The following is an 18,686-nucleotide window of genomic DNA, read 5'->3' as shown; positions in this document are numbered from 1 at the left end:
TGCCCCACATGTGACCCATATACATACAGCCACCAAATTAGATAAGATGGATGAAGCTAAGAAGTACATGCTGACAGGTACTGGATATAGATCTCTCCTGAGAGACAGAGCCAGAACATGTCAAATACAGAGGTGAACGCTGGCAGCAAACTACTGAACTGAGAATGAGACCCCAATTGGAGTAATTAGAGGAAAGTCTGAAGGAGCTGAAGGGGCTTGTAACCCCATAAGAACAACAATGCCAACTAACCAGAGCTTCCAGACTAAACCACTACCCAAAGACTATACATGAACTGACCCTGGGCTCCAACTGTACATATAGCAGCAAATAGCCTCGTTGGGGCACCGGTGGAAAGGGAAGCCTTTGGTCCTGCCAAGGATGGACCCCGAGTGTAGGAGATTGTTGGGGAGGCCGTAATTGGGGATGGATAAGGAAGGAAACACCCTTATAAAAGGGGAGATGGAGGGGTTAGAGGGGCTGATGTACAGGAAACTGGGAAAGAGAGTAACATTTGAAATGTAAATAAGAAATACCCAATTTAATACAAATGGAAGAAAGAAATAAAGTTGCTCTATCATACAAGTAAAAAAATGAAGCTTAAGGGACTTAGACTTATGATAGGAAAAATTTTTTTATTATTATATGGCAACTCTAAATATCTCACATGATCAAGTCTTACCTCCCACTGATGTTCTTCCCCATCTGCTGCCTCCAGAAGAACTAAAAACAAGAAAGAAGACCCAATTAGGCTGTCCCTAGGCAAATAAAATAAAAATGCAAGGTGATATACAAGTGGTTTCAGTGAATATCTGGAACCAAAATTTGACTTAGGAGAGTGTGATTGTTTGTATATGCTTGGTCCAGTGAGTGGCATAATTAGAGGGTGCTGCCCTGTTGGAGAAGGAGTGGCCTTGTTGGAGTAGGTATGACCCTGTGGGTGTGGGCTTCATAACCCTCAGCCTAGCTGCCTGGAATCCAGTATTCTGCTAGCAGACTTCAGATGAAGATGTAGAACTCTCAGCTCCTCCTGTACCATGCCTGCAAGCACACTGCCATGCCCTTGTTGATAATTGAATGAACCTCTGAACCTGTAAGCCAGCCCCAATTGAATGTTGTCCTTATAAAATTTGCCTTGGTCATAGTGTATATTCACAGCAGTAAAACACATAAAATATATTATCCACCATGATCAAATAGGCTTCATCCCCCTAATTCAGTGATTGCTCAATATATGAAAACCCATCAATGTAATTCATTATTTAAGAAACTGAAAGAAAAAGATTACATGATCATCTCAGAAGATGCTGACAAAGCCCATGACAAAATCCAACACTCCTTCATGATAAAAGTCCTAGAGAGATCAGAGGTATAAGGCATGTACCTAAACATAATAAAAACAATTACAGCATGCTAATAGCCAACATCAAACTAAATGAAGAGGAACTTAAAGAAATTCTATTAAAATCAGAGACAGGAAAAGGCTGCCCACTCTCTCCCTATCTATTCAATATAGTACTTGAAGTTGTAACTAGAGCAATAAGAAGACAACCAAAGTAGATCAAGAGGATATAAGTTAGAAAAGAAGTCGATATATTAGTATTTGTGAAGAATAGGGTAGTATAAATAATCAACCGAAAAAATTTCTACTAGAGAATATGTACAGGTAATAAACAGTTTTAGCAAAGTATCTGGATATAAAATTGAAGAGAGAGAGAGAGAGAGAGAGAGAGAGAGAGAGAGAGAGAGAGAGAGAGAGAGAGAGAGAAAGAGAGAGAGAGAGTTATTAGTCTTCCTTTATACAAATGATAAATGGGCCAAGAAAGAAAATAGGGAAAATATTCCTAAAGCTCTTTGCTTTCTTTGTAATCCATTCCCCTAACTCTTGTCCTGCATTCAGTGAGGGAAGAAGCAGATGGGTCTGAAAAGACTTGATGTGCTAGAGTAGGAGGATACCCAGTGGGTGGTTCCACTATCTCAGAGGAGAAGGGGGCATGGGAGAGTACTGTGGGGAAAGTACTGTGGGGAAGGAGATTCTAGAGGGAGAACATTGATTGGGATGTAAAGTGAATTTACATACGCACACAAACAATAAAGGCCCAGAACCAAGACTTATTTTAGAAGAAAGTTGTACCAGACTTTCTTTCTTTTTTTTTTATTTTTATTAACTTGAGTATTTCTTATATACATTTCGAGTGTTAATCCCTTTCCCGGTTTCCAGGCAAACATCCCTCTCCCCCCTCCCCTTCTTTATGGGTGTTCCCCTCCCCATCCTCACCCCCTTGTCGCCCTCCCCCCAACAATCTAGTTCACTGGGGGTTCAGTCTTAGCAGGACCCAGGGCGTCCCCTTCCACTGGTGCTCTTACTAAGATATTCATTGCTACCTATGAGGTCAGAGCCCAGGGTCAGTCCATGTATAGTCTTTAGGTAGTGGCTTAGTCCCTGGAAGCTCTGGTTACTTTGCATTGTTGTACATATGGGGTCTCGAGCCCCTTCAAGCTCTTCCAGTTCTTTCTCTGATTCCTTCAACGGGGGTCCTATTCTCAGTTCAGTGGTTTGCTGCTGGCATTCGCCTCTGTGTTTGCTGTATTCTGGCTGTGTCTCTCGGGAGAGATCTACATCCGGCTCCTGTCGGCCTGCACTTCTTTGCTTCATCCATCTTGTCTAATTGGATGGCTGTATATGCATCGGCCACATGTGGGGCAGGCTCTGAATGGGTGTTCCTTCTGTGTCTGTTTTAACAGAATACCCTTGGCAGGGAATAGAGAGGCAAAGTGTACCAGACTTTCAGAGAAAGCTAATACCAATACTCCTCACACTATTTCACAAAACAGAAAGAATCCTGCCAAGCTGCCATCACCCAGATACCTAAATCACACAAAGACTCAACAATTCAGAAAGAGAATATCAGACCAATTTCTCTTACAATCATTGGTGCAAAAATACTCAATGTAGTACTCACATATTGAATCCAGGAACATATCAAAAACATCATCCACTATGGTCAAGTAGGCTTCATCCCAGTTATATAGTAATGATTCAGTACATAAAAAATCCATCAACATAATCCACCATGTAAACTAACTGAATAAAAAAAATTATCTTATTAGATGCTTAAAAAGCCTTTGACAAAATCCAACATGTATTTGAGAGATCAGGGAAACAAGACACATGCCTGAACAAAATAAAGGCCTTATACATCAAGACAATAGACAGAGTCAAATTAAATAGAGAAAATATTAAAGCAATTCCAATAGAATCATCAATAAGACAAGGATGGCCACTCTTTCCTTATCTCTTCAACATAGTACTTGATGTTCTAACTATAACAATTAAACAGCTAAAGGAGATTAAGTGGATACAAACTGGAAAGTAAAATGTCAAAGGAGTAGTATTTTAGATGATATAATACCATACATAAGGTGATCACAATAAACTCTACCAGAGAACTCCTACAGCTGATAAACACTTTCAGTTAAGTGGCTTTATACAAAACTAACTCAATGAAATCAGTAGCCCTCTTTTATACAAAAAATGATGTGAAAGAGAAAGATATTAGGGAGATAACTCTCTTCATAATAGGAACAAATAATATAAAATATGTTGTAAACCCATTGGGGCAAGTAAAAACATCTGTGATATGAAGTCTCTGAAGAAAGAAACTGAGGATGATATTAGAAGATGGGAAGATCTTTCATGCTCATGTATTTGTAGGGTTAACATAGTGAATATGCCATCTTACCAAAAGCAATATGCAGATTTAATGCAATTCCCATCAAATATCCAACATATTTTTTCCAGGTATTGTAAGAATAATTCTCGACTTCATATGGAAAAACAAGAAGAAGAAAAACCAGGATAGCTAAACCACTCCTGAACCAAAAGCAAACAAACTTCTAGGGGTTTGTTCTTGTCTGAGTTAAGGCTGTACCACAAAGCAATCATAATAAAAACTGCATGGTATTGATATAGAAACAAACAGGTATCAGTGGGATTGAATTGAACACCCAGAAATAAAGCCACACACCAACAGATACTTGATTTTTGACAAAGAAGCCAAAGTCATACGATGGAAAAAAGTATTTAACAAATGGAGCTGGTCTAAGTGGATGTTTGCATGTAGAGAAATGCAACCAGATCCATATTTCTTACCTTGTATAAATCTAAAGTTCTACTGGATCAAATGCCTGAATGTAAAATAAATATTTAAGTCTTTCATTATTAGCAAAATGCAAATAAAATTTCTCAAGAATCCATCTAACACTGATCAGAATGGCTAAGAAAATAATAATAATGAGCAAAACAAAACAAAAATGAACAACAACAAAACCTTTATGTGAAAGACATATCCTGGCAAGGATGTGGAGCGAATAGAATACTCCTCCATTGCTGGTGGGGGCACAAACTTATACAACCACTCTGGAAATGGATTTGTTGGCTTCTCAGAAAATAGGGAATTATTTTACCCCAAGACTCAGGAATACCACTCCTGGGCATATACCCAAAAGATGTTCCACCATACCACAAGGACACTTGTTCAACTATTTTCATAGAAGCTTTACTCCTAATAACCAGAAACTGGAAACTACCCAGAAGCTCCTGAGCTAAAGAATAGAGAAAGAAAATGTGGTTTATTTACACAAAGGAGTACTGCTCAACTATTAAAAATAAGGACATCATGTAATTTGCAGGAAAATGGATGGAACTAGAAGTTATCACCCTGAGGAGGGGACTGTTCTTCCAGCTTTGAAGTTGTTAGGAGCTGCTTTGTGGACCTGGCCAGGTGGAATGTCATTGGGATCTGGGCTACAGTTGGGTTTGTCTCCTGCAAACCTCAGATCCACTTGACCAATGTTGCCTGATCATGGGCATGACCCATGCACATGGAGAAGATGGGGCCTTCTGTTTCTTCATCCATGTCAAGTTCATAGTTGTCCCAACCACTCCTTAAATATTCCAGGTCCAACATCACCAGGTAGTATAGGTTCCATTCTTCTGGAATCTCCTCTACATTCTCTTCCTCAGGGAGTAGCAGGTCAGCTCTTAGGTGAAAATAGACACATTCATTAGAAAGCCAGAGAGGGAAGGGGACCTCAGCATAAATAGACCAGGATCCGTTGAGGCAGGCCAGGGAAGCTTGCTGATCTGGACTCTGGATTCCTCCAATGTGAGGCTGTGTAGGATATTCCATGCCTGTGGAGTTACTGGGGCAAAACACATCTGGTAAACGGTGACTTCAGCACTGAGAACAGGCTCCATATGCTGCAGGCCTAGCTTGGCCAAGTCCAAAAGGTCCTGGGAAAGATCTCAGATCATTGGGTTGGGGTTAATATTCTTGAAGCGGGTGAACCACAGCTTCATCTGCAGAACTTGAACATGGAATAACTTTTGTGCCCAAATATTTGAATCGGCAGGAACTCTGTCTCTGTGTTGGGAATGACTGCGTGTAGTTCCATGTGTTCCAGGACAGCAACTCCACACTCCTGCTGCCCTGTGTAGTGGACAAAGATGAGCTCCACACCAAACTCTGGCGTCTTGTGCAGTGCTAGGTAGATGAAGTCCATGTGGCCGCGATTGTGCACATTGTGCACCCCAAAGATGTGCACTGCATTCAGGAAGCTTGCCTTGTTCTGGTCCCCGTTTCCTGATGGCCTGGACAGGTCTTCATGCGTTGCTGGAACCTTGATGGGCTTCCGTTGGAGCTCAGGGTAGTCAAGGAACCAACCACACCTCATCCTTGTTTGTAGCTGCATTACAGTGGAGGCATCGTGGAACCTGAGCAAAGAGAGTTCCTGAGAGGACAGTCCTGTAGATGCCTCCCATCCCCTAGAGAGGCCTTGGGCCAGCAACTTGACCTACAGCCAGCTCATGCCTCTGTAGATTCAACTACACCTACTCACGGGGCTAGTTGAGGACCCAGTTGGCTCTGTGGGACCCTATTTTTATTGAAGTTTTAAAAAATGTTTTATTGTATTATTAAATGAATGTTACACTTACTAATTCCTTTAGTAGATAAGCTTACATTAACTTTGGCACAGTGCATGGAGCCTTTCTAAAAATTTTAGGCTCATTGAAGGTTTCTATTGATAGGGCAACAGTAGCAGGGAAATTCTTTGATTTTCATTTATCTATCTCTTTTGTTATCTGTATCATCAATTTTAATGTAGTTTGAAAGATCAAAGTTCTATCAACACTTAGACTTGGCAGGTATTAAAACATAAAATAAGAGTGAAGTTAATGATAAGCTTCTCAACATCCAATTTATGGCTATTAGCTTTTCAAATGATTTAGAGCTAGTCATGTGGGAAAATGTTGCCAGACATACATTAAGCCTGAACTGTTCTCCTGGCTAAATGGGATGTAGTCACTAGGAAATTGAATAGCTTTGCGGTCACAGATGAAAAGTATCAAATAAAATGTTTATGCTGTTTTTATATGAATGGTGTTTCTACTCTGTGTTTCCATTCACAAGGATAAAATATTACGAATACCAAATTAAAATCACTGAGCTTTAATCGTGCATAAAAATGTTTGGTGTTAAAATCATGATAATGCAGATATAGAGGGATTCCATACAAAGGACCCCTGGCTTCAGGTTAATTAATTAAACAAGCTTTGCCATCACAAAGGTGCTTGCAGAGTGATGAGCACTTACGAACTTACCAATCCTTGTACCATTGGATGACGACTTATACTACTAAATCACGTTGCTAATTTATTAGTTTTAGAACCTGGAAGAAGAACTTAGTAGAAGAGGGATGCACAGAAGACCTGAGGATAAATATATGAACACATGAACAATGAAAGATATTTCCCTTAATACAGCATTCACTCTCTGGCACAAAAAAATTACATAAAATTGGAAACATTGAGCTGTAAGCATAGCTCTCAAATGTTTTGTTCTGCTTTGACTGTTATAATAATGTGGAGATGATGATGATGAGAGAGAGAGAGAGAGGAGAGAGAGAGAGAGAGAGAGAGAGAGAGAGAGATACAGTCTTCCATTTGCAGTATGACTGGGCCTGATCCTATGCAAGATGCCATTGAAAATATTTTATGTCCTCAGTGAAAATGTGTCACAGATCACATGCAAGGTGTCTCAGAGGCCACTCTGAAATGTACACTTAATTGTGTGTGGACAAATGACTGGGATGTGGAGAAAAGAAAGTACCTAAAGAGAAAGGCATAAGAAGTAGAAAAAGGTATTAGCCCTTCCACAGTTATTGTTTCTGCATTCAGATAAGAACACACACTTTCTTATCTTTTCGGCATCACCAGACTGTGACTCAGTCCTTTAATTTAAAGTATCAGCTGCCTCTGTTTGTACCTGACCAAACCCTTCACACCCTATTACAGAGAGTTCCTTGATTCTAAGGATAATTGAAACCTCTCTTCCAAAATTCTGAACTCTTTTTTTTTCCATTTCATCAGTTCTTTGAGATAACATAAACAAATTAACAATTAACACAGATAAATAGAGGCTAATAAGGCTTGGGGAGAAGTAAAAACAGGAATACATTTTATAACATATAATCTTAATTCATAGGCAAACCTCCCCACAAGGAACAGTTTTGAAAGGATTTGAAATCTTTGCAAGAACTCATTACCAATACTTGCAGTGTGGCAGGCAATTTATTTCTCCGAGTATGGAAACATAAGATCACAGAAATGTGGTATCTTTAGTCCTGTCAGTTTAAAGAAAGAATCTAGAATCTGTACCCTCCAAGGATAGGAGTCTCTGTTGAATGAAGGCGGCATACTTATTGTTTCAGTTCCATTGTACTTTATTATAAATTGACAAGTTATATAGCCACTTATAATTTAGAGTAGAATATAATATTCTTTATTGATGATTATAAAAATAAGTAAGTTGCGGTATTACTAACTTCATCTGTGTGAAGGGCCTCACTGTATGTTTACACACAGGAACACACATGTTACATCTCACTCCTGTTGTCTAACTGATGCTTGCACTTTTCCCATTGATCGTGTCCTCCACTGGCACTGTGCATTCTGGGAACACCTCATTCCTCTTCTTCTATAAGATTTGTTATTCAGATGCCACATGTGAAGAATAGTCCACAGTCCTTTGCTTTCTATGTGTGAACAGTCTTAGACTAAATGGCACTTACCCAGAACTTAGCCTCATCCATTTCTGAAATGGAGAGAAGTATGAGAATAGAAATCATTTGCACCTTCTGTTATTTATTATTTACAATTAAGACAAGAGGCAAAATTCTCAGGGATTTTACTTATAGAATTTCTTCTCTTTTAATTTGTAAGATATTGAAAAAATCTTTTGTGTTTCTGGATTTGGATAAAATATTTTATGGATTTCACTGTGATTTTGTTGTTTAATCTAATGTGATATTTTCTGTCTGCATGGAGGGAGGGCAAGAACAATTCCATATTCAGACAGTATGAATTTAAATGAAGCATCTGTCATCACTCACCCCATGATCTTGACAAACTCTAAATATTCAGCAACAGATTAGGGGAGGCCTCGCCACTGTGACTTCCCTACTCTTGGGCTATCAGTAAAATGAAGTAGGATGAACAAGCTCCTGGGTGAAATCCTAAATATTTATATAAACAATGTGTTTCTTTCTCTTGGCATCCTGTACTGTTTGTGATGTTTTTGAACTATTTCTTGAACTATTTCTGATAGGTCCAAGCTATTCTGTTGGTTCATCGAAGTTTCACACACCTGTGGTCATGGAAATGAATTTAAGGTATCAGGGTTTAAGGTCACCACCACATCACATCTTTTCTGTTAGGACTCATCTACACTACCCTGGCATATATACACATGGGAGTTCACATGTGGCTCTGTGGGTAAAAGGCCTTCCAGACAAGCAGGGAGGACCAGCATTCTGTCGTGAATCCATGTAAAAACCTGGCATGGCGGCACCTGACAGTAATTTCAGAGCTGGGGAAGCAGATAATGGAAGATAGCTGGTGCTTGTTCTCCAGCCACTCTAACATATGCTCAGAGCCTCAGGTCCAAGTGGCAGACCTTGCCTCACACAAACAAATAAATCTGCATGCATACATATATACATACATACATACATACAGACAATCTAAAACAAACAAACAAAAAAAAACCAAACAAGTTGAATGGTTTCCAATAAATGAAATCTGAGGTTCCTTTAGCCTCCACAGACAATGTGTGGACCGACTGTACTATCATGAAAACACAGATCACACACACACATACACACACACACACACACAAATGCACGTATTTTTCTTGAATTCTGAGAACCATGGGTTTTTAATGAAGACAACAACAAAAAAATACAATCAAACCAAAACTATATATATAAGATAACTAATTGTCCCATATGTTCAAGTCAAACAAAAGCACTGCTCTATGTCAAGAGAAACTGAAGAGAATTCCAGATAAGTTTATGAGGCCTGAAAATAAGGTCACACACATGATCACACTGTTACACCTCCAACATATGTGTGAGTTCACATGAAATATCCACTGAATGCACCTCAGCTGGAAAATCTAAAAACTTCTTAAATGTCACCCATTAAACTTTGAGAAGTATATTATGGAGAAGTGTTACTAATGGCTACCCATGTAACACACTGTGTCACTCTAGAAGTATTAGCATAATTATTGTCAAATTAAAACATTGAGTGAAAGAATGCTGTGTTATCCCTACTAAAATCACTGTTTGCATTTCTGAAGCAGTGAACATATACTTGAAAGAAAGACACCATTTAAACATTGTCTTAGTTAGGATCTTACTGCTGTGAACAAACGCCATGACCAAAGCAAGTCTTACAAAAGACAACATTTAATTGGGGCCAGCTTACGGGTTCAGTGCTGTGTCATTAAGGCAGGGACATGGAAGCATCCAGGCCAGCATGGTACCTGAGGAGTTGAGAGTTATATATCTTCTTCTGAAGGCTGCTAGTGGAAAACTGACTTCAGGCAGCTAGGGTAAGTGTCGTAAGCCCATACCCACAGTGGCTTACGTACTCCAACAAGGCCACACCTCCTGATAGGACCACTCCCTTGGCCAATCATACACAAACCATCAAAAATACACATAAGAAAATGTTAACAATTATTTGCTACCAGAGAAGAAATGTAACTTTTTACTCTTCCCATTCTACTTCTTCTCCTACCTCCTCTTCATCCTCTTCTTCCTTGTCCCATCCTTATTTTTATTTATTTTTATTTTTTGGCCTTCCTGAAGTAGAGTTTCATTTTTACTTTGTGGCTTTGCCTGGCCTCAAACTTTCTATATAGCCCAGGCTGAATTTGAAACAATACAGACTCTTCCAACTCAACATCCTTCTAAATGCTTGGATTACATGCCTGACCATCTGTCCTCTGCTATCTGTCTAGAGGGTGAAAAAATTCTGGGATGAATAGGTTCTTTGGGTCTCTGGTTCATCTTGGATTGCTGCGAGTGTTACAGCTCTAAGAAGGGAAGCAAGGAGATTTGGCTAGTCTAAACAGAGCAGGTAGCTAAGGTCCCAAGACTTTCCTAAGCTACAGAGGCACTGACAGAACCAGCATCAGGGACAGGGACAGTGAGTGTGGAAGCAGTGGCATGAGCCTGGTCAGCCAAGGTACGGTCATGAATGCTTCAGGAAAGAGAACGCTTCTGCAAGCGTTAGGTAAGACAGCCGCTCTCAAATGATCCTCAGTGTACTTTTTCCCGTATGGACAGGGACTATATGAACATTGAAGAGTGGTGTGGGACTTAGAGGTTGCTGTTTCCTATTGACTCATTTTGAGATATTAGTGATGATGTATTTGCATGAGGAAAGACTGCAGGTGCTCAATAGGGTGACTGACTGCTTGTGATGTTCTTTGTTTGGTGTTACGGTTACATGTTCCAGAGCAGATACAGAAATGGGTAGGGAGCAGCATGACTCCTGCTGATCTCCAAGTCTCTGAGGTATCTGGGTTCCGAGTTCTTTTAACTTTACTAGCTCTGTGAGATAGCATTGCCCACCTGACCTAAAAGCATCTTCATCCATTGAGGGAAGCTGAGATTCTCACCATTATGCTATAGGAGATATTCAAGAGCATCCTATCACGATGGCTCTGTAGGAATTTATAGAGAGCCTATGACTCTAAGATGAAAGGTGTTAAGACAGCGAAGATACCAGTTCAGGACCACATCTGTTCACAATCCAGGCCACAAGCAATGTTTATGACTACCTTTGGCCTAGGATATTGTAACAGATAGTCAGCATGCCCACATGACTGCGTGCACTGAGGAAGTTGTATAACAATGCTTGTTAACTACAGTTCTCACACATGTTAATTAAAATTCAGTAGTTTATCTGATTCTCCGACAGAAGTCATGATTTACCAACAGTGCTGGTAAGCATTTAATTTATTAAAATATAAAACTAAGTGTTCTTTTAAGATTTTTGGAGTGAAAAGAATTTAAAACCTGGAAAGTTATGTGAAGTCACCATGCTATGGCCATGTAAGCCCATGATTAAAATGGTCTAGTGGTGCTTGAGATCAGAGACCTGTGGTAAGTGCTGCTTCTCTGCTTTGAAGAATTTTGTCTTGCTCATGCATGGCTTCGTGTTTACAGAGGACCACAGGTATTTCTGCCTACATCTAAATTCTGGCCTTTCAGTAATCCCGAGCAATAGTTTCTGCCTCATTACCTGAGTTGGACCTACTTCCTGTTTTGGGTATCTATCTCTACACTGTATTTTGCAGAAGGCCAGAGCTGAAGTACTTTTTAGGTTTCACAATTACTTTAGCTCCCTCCTCCTGGATCAGAGCACTGTGGTACATCTGGCAAACATCTGAAAACCATTTCATGGCTTAATTTTTCATTTATATATTTATGTGCATGGGAAAGTCATTCTGTGACTGTCTACTTAGCCCCATGGAAGTAAGGCAGAAATCACCGTGATGTTGTCTTCTCTACATTCGTAAACTTGAAAATCTATATTTCAAATCTATATTTTAAATATGTACATTTTAAAGTCCTACTTTTTTATTGGATATTTTATTTGTTTACATTTCAAATGGTATCCCTTTCATAGTTTTCCCCCATCCCACCACCCCTGCTTCTGTGAGCGTGCTCCCCCACCCACCCACTGATAAATACAGATGTGGATGCTGGAAGCCAGCCATTGGACTGGGCACAGGGACCTTAATGGAGGAGTTAGGGGAAGAACTGAAGGAGCTGAAGGGTTTTATTTTAAAGTACTACTTTACCCTTTCCTGGAAAGTTGTAGTGGTGTAGTCAAAAGGAGTCAGAATATATGTAATTTTATGTTGTTGTTCACAATAATTAGTACAGTCACAAAATTGCATTCAGGCTAGCAGCTTCTTTGTTGTTTAATTACTTAGTTTCCATTTGTTCATGGTAATCTTAATTTATACATAATTTATAGATCTGTGGCAAGATTTTATTCATAGTTTGTATAAATCTTTTCTTAGGTGTTAATTTTAACTGTTCCACTAGAGCTGTTATTTTATGACTAGGACCCTTTTTTCTTACTTACTGAATTGTATCAAGTTGCAAAATTTTTACATAGTTAAAACCTGATCATCAGTGCAACTGAAGACAGCTTTCTAGTATAAATCCTTACATTAGTATCAATGGAATAGATGGTAAAATATTTAGTGGCTAGATCCCCTTCCACCAATGAAGAAAATAGTTAACCTCATCAATACTGGGAATAATTTTTCTTCAAACAAAATTTTATATGCAGACTTTGAGCATTCCTAGTAAGACAAATGCTCAGATTGTGTTGGGCATAGGGAAGCTCTGTTCATGGCAAGCAAATCACTTTATTAACACCCAACATCCAGTACTAGGATTTCAACTTTGTAGAATATGAATGACCAAGCTACAGGGCTTCATGCATTGTTACAGATTGTGTAACTGTCTCTTGAAATTTTATTGCAACATTAGTATGTGTCTAGGAGGAATGAATACGATAAGTATAATAGCTTGTGGGATTTAGGATTGGCCAGAATTTGGTAAGCTATTGTAAAGTACAAGTGACATCACTTATAAAGATGGGTTTATAGACAGAGAGGCAATGCTCAAGATATGGGGTAGGGGTGCAGGTATATACAAACATAGTATCCTGGGGGATTCATTTGAAGGCTGAAACAACTTCAGCATCACAAGGTTGCAAACTACAGTCTTTGCTAGCATTCCAGATAGAAAACTGGTACATATATTTCTTTTAGTAGAAAACCTTTTCTGTTTAACATTTTCTAGCCTCCATAGTGCTTGTCTGACTGTACAAGGATATCTTACTCTCAAGATATCCCATATATAAGTTTTTAAAGAAAAGATAGTGGCTTTAATAAAGGTCATGTTTGAGTGAGCTTCCTCTAGCTCTAGTCTAATTAGTAGGAGCAAGCATAGAGATTGACACAAATAACTAACTAAGGACCAAGGAAAGATCAGCTTCATCTTAGGCACAATGGCTATTCAAAGGTCACATGAGAGATTTAATCTATCTATTTGCAGAAAGCATTTATTTGACCATCAGCAGTATAAGAAAACTCTGACACATATAAAACAAATATCAAGAAATTTTTGACAATGAAGACTATGCTTGAGAGACAAAAAGTCTCTTGCTGGGAACAGCATATCATGACAGGGACTGCCAGCAGCAGGCCAGGATAGACATCTCAGAAGCCCACAGGAGCTCCTCCTAAGAAGCAGGAGACACATCCCTCCAGGGAATCTGCCATCAGAAGTAGGGGCTAGCACCTGCTGTATGCCTGGATGGAGACATCTCAGTAGCCTGCAGCAGCTTTTTGTAAAAGAAAAAAAAGTTGTTCCCATTTCTCCTAACCTTAGCCCCAGACAAAGGCTATATAGATTTAATTTGTGCATGGCTGCTTTTCGGTTGGCTTTGGTGTGCATAATTATTCTATTATATCTGTCTTTCCTACTTGTTACTTCTGCTTTAGGGAATTCTGTGAAACTAAATGTTCCTTGATGTAATAATTTCTTAAACAATTAAAAATTGAGGCACGAGGACACAGCACAGCACAGCACAGTCCTAATGGCCCAGGTGCATGCTGTGCATTCTCATCTTGGAAACAATGTAGTAACTGCAAAATGGGCCCAGGTGCATGCTGTGCATTCTCATCTTGGAAACAATGTAGTAACTGCAAAATGGTAGTTCTAGATTGTTTGACTTGGGAAGAAATTTTGAAGAAATCATGTTTAAATGAAACAGAGCCATATATTGCTAGAGGCATACAGGGTCCATTACCAGAAAGTGAAGGAGTTTACTGGAATCATGAAAAAGCATTAGTAGAAGACACATAGTCATGGGATAGAGGAAAAATGGAATAAGGGAACACAAACATGGGATACTTTAATTCAGGAAGGAAAAAGCTATTGAAATTTATAGAATGAGTTTTACACAACATTTGAGAGTAGTTCCTGGCCTCTTTCAGATATGTATGGATAAGAAAGTATAGAATGCATAAAATTATAAATTAGTAAAAGATGGTCAAAACCCTGGGACTCTTAGGAGAGTCATTTTGTACAATGCAGAGAAGCAGAAAGCTTGAGGAACTGCTGAGTGAAGGGTTAACTTGATTCCTTCTGGTCACTATCTGTCATTTATCATTAGACTTTCATAAGAAGTTAAAAGTTAAAGTGTAAATAATGGTAAGTTTGTAATTATTATTATTTTGACCACAGGCCTTGGAATAGCAGAAGCTTGAAATTTTGAAGAACAATTGCAACTCTTGATTCTTTGTGGGATGTAGTTATTCTTTAGAATTTGATTTGGCAATTATTATTCAGTGTCTTCTACCTGTTTTGGAGTAACAATGAAAGACTAGAACAAGAAAAAGGTGAAAGAGTGAGGTGTGCAGGAGGTGCTCGTGAGGTGAGTGTAGGGTGTACGGTTTGGAGAGAGAGTGAGAGTGTGTGAGGAGAGAGTACGTGTGGAAGAAGAAGAACAAACACAATGAGTGTATAAGTGTGAGAAAGGGAGCAAAAGAGAGAGCACAACCTCCAGCCCGAGGAGGGATCAAAAGGATGTGAAGCTTCAAGAGAGAAGTGCAACTTTAAGCCTGGAAAAATTGCCTGTCAGTTTGTACCTGAAAAGTTGTCTGTGTGTGTTTACTGTGTGCCTTCCAAATCCCTGATTCCAGTTGAGAATTTTGATCTTGTGTCGAGGATGGACCCTGGTAGACTATTTTGTAAAACTATATTTCTCAAATCACCTATCTCTTGATTAATATCTGCTAATATTTTTTCTGTAATGCTAATCATACAGGCAATCTTGAGACCTCTTTTTGTATATCAGTAACCATCCCAGGGATTGACAATAAAAGAACATTTAAAAAAATCTATAGCTTAGTAAACAATATCATACTGCCTCCAATTACAAGGTGTGTCTTTTAAGGCCCTGACAAAATTCAATTGGATTTTGCATCGAAAAATTGAAAATTACCATGTGGCATCATCAGTAAACAGACTCATTTTCAGAGGAGTCATTGAAGGGAAATGTACAAAGAGTTATTTGACAAACTCAAGATTCAAATATGAAATAATGTTGTTTTCTTAAAGTCCTCTGGGCCCCATGCCAGATCTTGCGATATGCTTTGTAGCTGACAAGTTAGGGAGAGAATTTTATTTGCCTGTAAAGCACTCTGAGCATAGATGTCTACATACCTAAGAGCAAAGAATGTGCCAGACACAGACAGCAATAGTCCAGGTGACAAGCTGATGTTCATTCTAATTATGCATTAGAAGATTGGAATACTGTAAATAATACCTTCACACTGTGTAAAATAACACTTTAAATTGAGTACAGGGTTTCATGAGTGTCTTAACTATTTTCATTGTCAGAGTCTTATAATTTATCAGAACAAAGGCAAACATACAATTAAAAGAAGACAAAATAAAACCAAAACCAGACAGAGATCTTTAAAATTGAAGGAGCTGAAGGGATTTGCAACCCCATAAGAACAACAATCCAACCAGAGCTCCTAGGGACTAAACCACCACCCAAAGAGTACACATGGACAGACCCATGGCTCCAGCTGCATATGTAGCAGAAGATGTCCTTGTTGGGTACCAATGGGAGGAAAAGCCCTTGGTCCTACCAAGGCTGGAACCCCCAGTGCAGGGGAATGTCAGAGTGGGGAGATGGAAAGGGTTGGTGGATAGGTGGGGGAACACCCTCATAGAAGAAGGGGAAGGGGGTTGAGATAGGGGGTTTATGGATGGGAAACGGGAAAGGGGACATTTGAAATGTAAATTAAAAATATCCACCCCCAAAAAGAACAAAGAGAGAGAGACCAGAAAGAAAGAAAGAAAGAAAGAAAGAAAGAAAGAAAGAGAGAGAGAGAGAGAGAGAGAGAGAGAGAAAGGAAGGAAGGAAGGAAGGAAGGAAGGAAGGAAGGAAGGAAGGAAAGAAGGAAGGAAGGAAGGAAGAGAGAAAGAGGACAGTGGTGCACAGCTCAGAGACCTGAAGCGGATTTTTTGTGTACAGCTGCTGCTGCAAGGATGCTCCCTGCCTGTCTGAGAGACGCTTTTCTGCTTCACTAGCAGCATAGGGCTTTCTAGAAGGAACACAGCAATGTTGCTGTACAGCATGGAAAAATCTGTATAGCATATCAGAAAATACAGATATGGAGAAAGACATAACAATTACCCAACTCTAACCACTAAAAGGACATAATTTCAATTTAATATACCTGTTTTGAGGTTTGTGAATGTGTGCTATTATGTATAAAATCTAAGAATATAGATACTTTTAAATGGGGCCATGTGGTTCATCCGTATACATGAGTCATGTATGAGCTTATGGTTCTCTAGATTTAGGAGCTGCAGTTACTCTTCATCAGTCTGTATGCTTGGGGTTGTGCTTCTGCTCTTCGGAAAACATGTGCCATACTGCTTCACAATGGCATGTAGGTGACCCATCTCACCCTGTAATGAAAGAGCATCTACAGACTACTGTAGATTGAAGCGTGTCATGAAGTCTGTCTTTACCATGGCAGATCAGCTGACTTTTCTTTTTTTTTTCTTTTTTCTTTTTTTTCGGAGCTGCTGACTTTTCTTTTGTTGGTAATTTACCTTGAGAAGCTTCTCCTGTTTTCTAGCTGGCTTGTTTTTGAGAGGGAGAGAGAGAGAGAGAGAGAGAGAGAGAGAGAGAGAGAGAGAAAGAGAGAGAGGAAGATATGTTAATAGTGTATGATTTCACTTAAATTATTAAACTTTGTTTGGAACTTTGAAAAATATTGGTTAAGTGAAAAAATAGAGATGCCAGTTTTATTACTTTCTATCACAAAAATTATATTTTACTCCAACTCATGCTTTAAAAAGAATGATAATTGTTAAGATATATTACATGCATCTGTGAAATTCTCAAAGAATTAAAAATATTATAAAAATAAAAAGAATTTAAAGATTTTAATGTAAGGTTATAGGATTTTGGATTTTTAAAATGTAGGACAATTTTTATTTTGAAGTTAAAAAGGTATTTTTATTAGGTAACAGGATATTTAGAAGTAAATGAAAAATAATAATTGAAAATTTTGAGAGAGAAAGTACATGTTCTGATATTTTGAATAAAGCAAAAATGAGAAAAATATCAAAGTATAATTTTATTATGGATGAACAACTTGCTGAGTGACTTTAATTTTTATCACATTTTATAGACAATATGATATAACAGATTCTTTAGATGTACCAAAAATCATTTTAGGCAAAAAATTTAAAAATACATAAACTTTAATAATTGTACCATTGGTTTAATTGCATTTGGTTTCCATCTGAACTTGAGAAACACGAAAATAAATTTGTATTTTTGGCCAGCATATTATCTAAATAAATATGTTTTAAAACATTTTTCATTTTAATTTAGCCTTCGGTTTCTTTTAAAATTCATCAATAAGTCTGTTTATATTGTTATGTTTAATGTTTTTGAACAAACATATAAATTTTAGTAATAAAAGACATTTTTATTTGGCTAATGTAGACTGTTAAACTGGAGAACAGTTAACCATCAACATTAGAAATCTGACAAGGATTAATTAGAGCAGGAAGTATAAACCAAATGACTTTTGTATCAATGAAAGTGTCCTGACAAGACTGAACTCCCAGTGAACATGATTGTTGGTGGGGAGGGTGGTAATGGGGGGAGGATGGGGAGGGGAATACCTATACAGAAGGGGAGGGGGAGGGGTTAGGGGGATGTTGGCCATGAAGCCAGGAAGGGGAATAACAATCAAATGTAAATAATAAATACTCAATTTAATACAGATGGAAAAAATTAAAAAAAAAAGAAAGTGTCAAAGACTTACCTACTAACTTGATGGATATCCTTGGCTCCTTGATGGTTTCATTTTGGTGGGGCATGAGTTGTCTTTGCATGTCACATAGGACAACATTAACCTTCAGATGCTAGACACAAAGGCTGTAAAAACATTTCCTGGGGAGGTGGAACTTGGGGAAACTGTTTTACTTTGCCAAAGAAGTGTAGTCCAATAAACCCAACCCAACAATGTCCACAGTTTGTGCAGGGTCTCTGCACTGAGTGAGAGATGTTGCTGCTCTTAGCCTACTTGTTAGCTTTACCACAATCCAAGTAGAGTAGACTGTGTCCTTTTTTGACACCTTGAGATACAAGAATAATGCTATGGTATATTGTGTAAAGTTGCTCTTGTAAGATTCAAATGGTGAA

General features: G+C 38.6%; 1 pseudogene; it reads right to left on the bottom strand.

Moving 5' to 3' along the window:
- Positions 1-4,704: 4,704 nt before the first annotated feature.
- On the bottom strand, positions 4,705-5,869 carry Ecsit-ps1 (ECSIT signaling integrator, pseudogene 1; annotated as a pseudogene).
- Between the last annotated feature and the right edge of the window lie 12,817 nt (positions 5,870-18,686).

The sequence above is a fragment of the Rattus norvegicus genome, chromosome 1, assembly GCF_036323735.1.
Source record: "Rattus norvegicus strain BN/NHsdMcwi chromosome 1, GRCr8, whole genome shotgun sequence".
NCBI classification, from domain to species: domain Eukaryota; kingdom Metazoa; phylum Chordata; class Mammalia; order Rodentia; family Muridae; genus Rattus; species Rattus norvegicus.
Note: the sequence above shows the minus strand (reverse complement) of the source record. Positions and strands in the feature narration are given on the sequence as shown.